Here is a 6000-nt window from a genome sequence, read left to right on the forward strand (position 1 = left end):
GTCACGTGGTCGTGGTAGTAAGTTTCCTACTCGAGGTAGCAATAGGATGTTAGTGGTCTAAGTCGCTATTATGTAAACTTCAATTCTTTCATAGTGGATCTATTTTACCTTGAGGATAGCTAGGTTAAATTCTCCCCAGGGTTTTTACCAGTTTGATTTTCCTGAGTTCTCATATCGATGTGTTATTTATTTTCCACACTTTATAATGATATGATCTATTTGTATTAACCTAGATTTGAATAATTTGACTAAGTAATCACTTGGCTAATTAACTAGGTTAATCTGGTTGTGTTTTAAGGGGTCTAAAAACGTATAAGTGGTATCAAAGCAGGTTAGCTCTTGTGTTAGATCTTTTGATCTAAAAATTTATCCTTGATCCCTGTTGTCATGGATAATTTTAAGTGTCATAATGTTTTTTATCGTGATAATTTAAATAAAAAGGGCACTATTGTTTCAGTTGATCTTTTTGAGGCTTGTGAAAGGAATTTACAGGATTTCAATCTTTCTTAGAAGATTGGTGTAATCCCTCAAATACACTCTGCTTCTCATGGATTTTCGTCTACAAAGCCGAAGACTCGTGCTATATGGGTGAGAAAAAACTTGCTAAGGTGAGTGTTGCTGACTTGTCCCTGATTTAATTCTTTCAATTAATTGTGGACAAGTTTTCTTTTAATTTTTGGTTGTTTTATTTTCTTAGGTTGTTTTGTTTAAAAAAAAAAAAACCAAAAACATTGAAAATTTTCAAAAAGACAAAAATATTTTATTTTGTGTCTTGCTTTATTTGTTTTGAGGATTACATGAATTATGATATCTCTCTCTTGATTTAGAACGTGCTCATTGTGGAGAAACTTGAATAATATGTGTTATATAAGTTGTTAGGTTCTAAAGACTTAGAAACTTATGTATTTAGAACTCTAATGTGTATTGTTGGTAAACCATGATCAAAACAAGATGTTTAGTTGTGTTTAGACTTGCTCAAAGTTGTGTCATTTATGTAAAGTTTGATTTAAGTTGATGCAGAATTAAAAGTGCATTTCGACCTGGTTCGATCGATCGAAGCTTAGGCTCGATCAATCAAAATTCAGGCAGAATGCATTTTTCTGCAGAATTCCAACTCAGCCCTAGTTCATTTAAAACGTTTAGGGTTTTGTGTTTTTACCCGAGGTATATAAGGAAAACCCTAGTGAGATCTGTGAGGAGCTTTCCTTTACACAAGCTTAGGATTATCAAGAAGAAGAATTTTTCAAAAGCTTGATGATCATTCAGTTGCTGCCATAAGAACTTAAAGAAACACAAATGGGTGTGCTTGTACTTGCTGGAGAATCCAAGAAAGAAGGAGTTTGTGGTCTCAGAGCTTGCACGTGGTCGTGTCAGTAAGTTTCTACTGGTGGGTAGCAATAGGATGTTAGTGGTCTAAGTCCTATTGTAAAACTTCAATTCTTTCGTAGTGGATTCAGGTTTACCTTGAGGATAGCTAGGTTAAATCCTCCCCAAGTTTTTACCGGTTTGGTTTCCTGGGTGATCATATCATTGTGTTATTTATCTTTCCGCTGCTATGCATGATATGATTGTTTGATTGTAATAACCTAGATTTGGAATTTGGACTAAGTAATAACTTGGCTAATTACCTAGGTTAATCCAATTGTGTTTTTAAGGGGTCTAAAAACTATCAAGTGGTATCAGAGCAGGTTGCTCTCTTGTTGTTGATCTTTTGATCTTTGAGCTGATCCTTGACCCCTGTTGTCATGGAACACGGACATTCTCTTATTATTCCTCCTCACTTTGATGGGAATAATTATGCTTATTGGAAAGTAAGGATGAAAGCATTCCTGAAATTAATTGATGAGAGAGTCTGGAACTCTATCAAATACGGATGGGAGAAGCCCACTACTCCTGTTAGTGTGTGTCAAACTTCTCAAAAAGAAGTAGGCGCGTTTAATAGCAAAGCTATGAATGCTATCTTTAACGTTGTTTCTATGGAGGAATTTAAGAGAATCTCTAATGTTGAGGTTGCTCATACTGCGTGGAATATCCTCCTGATTGTGCATGAAGGCACAAAGGCTATCAAAATCAATAAATTGCAGTAATTAACTTCTAAATTTGAAAGCATTAGGATGTCTGATGATGAATCTTTTGATGAATTCTAAGCTAAACTTAATGATATTGTTAATTTTGCATATAACTTGGATGAAATCTATGATCAACCCAAACTTGTTAGAAAGATTCTTAGATCTTTGACTGAAGATTTTAGACCTAAGGTAACTGTCATCACTGAGAGCAAGGATGTGGACTCCATCCCTGTTGATGAACTTGTAAAATCTCTTCAATTCTATGAGTTGGACCCACCTAAGACTGGCAAATCCAAATCAATGGCTCTTAAGTCAGTTGATGATGTTGATATTGGTGGATTTGATGATGAGCTCTCTGCTATAGAGATTGTTTACCTTGCTAAGAAGTTTAGGAATTTCCTTAGAAACAACAACAGAAGGGCAAGAGATAAGAACACTGCTGAACCTAGAAACTTTAGGAATAATGATCCCACTAAGGTTAACAACACTGATAAACCTAGAGAAAAAGTAGGTCAATCTTCTAATAATTCTATCGGTCCTCAGTGTTTTGGATGTCAAGGGTATGATCACATGAAATCTGAATGTCCTACTTACTTGAAGTCTAAGGGTAAGGCTATGGCTGTAACCCTTAGTGATGGTGAAGTTTTTGATGATGAGTCTAGTTATGACGAGGATGGAAATTTCATTACTTTCACTGCTACTGCTGTAGTCAATGAAAATGTATCTGCTGAAGAGAACCCTTTTGATGGGGAACTCTCTGAGGATGCAAATCTTCAAGAAGCCTACAATAAATTGTACAAATTTGCTGCAAAGGATGCTATGAATGTTGTATTAGGCTTGAAGAAAATTGCATCTCTTGAGCTTGATAAGAAAAATTTGCTTGTTAAATTGTTTGATGCTATTGAACTTTTGAATAATGTGAAGACTGAGAACATGCTTTTGCTTGATAAGCCTGCATGGGTTTGTCATTTTTATGGAAAGTCTGGACACATTCATCCAAACTATTACAAGCTGCAAGCTGCTAAAAGAGCAAACAAACCAAAAGTATCTATGCCTCAAGCACAAGATCTCATGGTACTTTTTGGTGAATTGGTAAAGGCTCTAAACCTTTATTCCAATCCTACAGTTGGAAATCATTCCCATGTGAATAAGAAATCCAATGCTCGTGGTGCATCTAAAATGTTTTGGATGCAAAAGGCTCAATCTAATTGAGTCCTTCTGACATGGTCCTTGTGCTTCATTGCTATTTTTTATGACCATTGTTCTTTGGTTTTGTTTTCTTGGTTTCTAGGATTTGCATTACATAACATTCATGCATTTCATTCTAGGTTGTTTTTGTTTATTTTTTTTAATAAAATAAATAAAAAAAGAAAAAAAAAAGGTTGGTCAATTTATTTTCACATAACATGTCTTTTGTACTGTGTTTAGCTTTGATGAGCTTACTTATTACACTTTACTAGTTAAAGCTTTGTAGTGCATGTTGTGTCGGAAAGATGTTTATGGTTTTAATCACTTTGTCTTGATCTTGAAGTCACATGTCTTTGACTGTCAGACTTGAACCTTTAGAGAAAGGCATAAATAATCATCTCACCACTGTTCACTAGTCAATCATGAACACCTTAGTGTATATCGTAAGATTTTGTGCTCGAGAAAGTGTAGCACATGCACAACAAGATCATAAGGTGTAGCCTCGATTTAAATGCTAAAATTGGTGTGTACATTATCCCGGCTATTTTAATAAGTTTTTGTATAATTAAAATTTATGTATACAATATGAGGCAAAATCAAGAAACTTACATGATTGCAAGCTTATGGTCTAGGAGATGTGGGAGTTATATGATGTAACTCTTTTGGTAATAGTCTCTTTCAAATTCTATGTAATGAATTTTGTAGACTTTGTGTTTAATTGCTATACACATATCACCTCACATGTATCTCAAGGTTTTGCTAGTTACACACACAATACAAGTTACTCTTTGCTAAACATTGTACATGTTATTGTGTGTGTCTTTGGTCTGACCAACCAAGTTTGCAAATATTTTGAGTTTTTATGCAAAACAGATTTGACGCTTGAGAATTTATAGAGAATGTTTGATGATCTTAATTTTGGGAAAACTGGGTTTAAAACAGGTGTTTTGAAATACATTTCATCACATACTCATGCATTTTGTTCATCAATTTCAATGCCTTGAGATGTTTCTAAAATGTGTCTTTGTTATTTTCAAAAACTGTATTTTTTCTCAAAAGTTTTGTGAGCCTCTGTCTGCTTTGATTAATCCAATCTGTTTTTCGATCAATCGAAATTGTTTTAAAATTTTTTGAAGAAGCCTCTATCTGTTTCGATTAATCGAAACTAATTTTCGATCAATTGAAAATCATGAATCAGGTTTTTTTAGAATCAAAGTTTGACTTGTTCAAACTCACTTTTCAGAAAGTTTTTCAAACTTTTCTCTTTCTCCGAATTGGACAAGGCTCACCAACAAATTTTTTTTTCATTTTCCTCCGAAATTTTTGCAAGGTTTTCCTCTCTCTAAGCCGGTAAGTCCTTTATGCCCTTCCTTTTGCATTTTATTTCATGGTTTCATGCATTTTTTCATACATTTCATTGGGTATTTTCAGAACTTTTCAAATTGGGATTTTTGATGATTCAAGCCACTTTTTCTGAAATTGATCATTGAGTTTTGTTCCTATAATGTTATAATCATGGTCTATGATGTTTAATTTGATCAATTTGGTGTTTTATGAGAAATTGAAAATTCTAGGGCTTGTATTTATCCGAATTTGGGGATTTTGTTCAAATTGGTTTCAATTGATGAAATTGGCTTGTCGAATTGATGTAATTGATCATTATTTTATGTATTCAATCTTGTGTGATGATCAATTGGTCAATATTTTACAAATTGAACAAGTGGTTTTCAAATTTTTGGGGTTTTTGTAAGAAACTCTATGCTCAAGCCAATTTTGTGAACTTGAACTTCATTTGAACTTAATTTCACTACATTAGAGCATGCATCATGACATTTAAATTGTTCATGCATCATATAGATTTTTGTTATATATTGTTTTTTTTTTTTTTTTTTTGGTGCTAACTTGTAGTCTGCCCTTGGTTTTTGTTCTTTTTACTGCTTTGTGTCTTTGTCCTTATCCTAGCACCATGCCTAGGAAGACTAGAGCCCATAAGACCCCTTCCACTTCCTCTGAGTCTCCCTCTAGGAGTGAGTTGTTCAAGAATGACAAAAGCAAAGAGGTCTATGAGAAACTGAACTGTAAGAGAAAGATTTGGGCTGAGCATTCTGTTGTGTTAGATGAGGTTGATCCTGCCATTAGGGTAAACCATGAGAGTAGAGGTTGGTTGCCTTTGTTAGAGGTAGATCATCCACTCCCTATTGCCCTAATTAGAGAGTTCTTTTCGAATCTCTCTTGACACGTCTATGATTCCAACACCCTGATTAGGAGTTGGATACGAGGTGTTGAGTTCACCATTACCCCTCGGATAGTGGCTAAAGCTCTTGGGGTTTCGGTTGTTTGGGAGCCTGTCTATCCTTATGAGGAGTCTCTACCCCTAGATGACATTATGTCTTACATCACTGGGTCTTCTATCCAGTGGGTTCTGATCCTCAGATCATGTCTGCTGAGCTTACTGAGACTGCCTATCTTTTCTTTAGGATAGCATGTCATTCTTTGTGGCCTATTTCTCATCTCCACACCATCCCTCTTGAGCGATGTGTGTTTTTGTACGCCTTTGTTTCCGATGCGTCTAGGGGTGTGCATGGGTCGGGTTGAGGGGGTGTTTTGACCCAACCCACCATGGTAGGTCAAAAAAAATTCAACCTAACCCAACCCATCACATAAGTCCAACCCAACCCACATGGGTCAGGTTGGGTTGGGTTGAACCCATGGGTTTGACAAATTTTTTTTTTTTTATCATTAA

The sequence above is a fragment of the Quercus robur genome, chromosome 8 (genome assembly GCF_932294415.1).
Source record: "Quercus robur chromosome 8, dhQueRobu3.1, whole genome shotgun sequence".
Taxonomy (NCBI): domain Eukaryota; kingdom Viridiplantae; phylum Streptophyta; class Magnoliopsida; order Fagales; family Fagaceae; genus Quercus; species Quercus robur.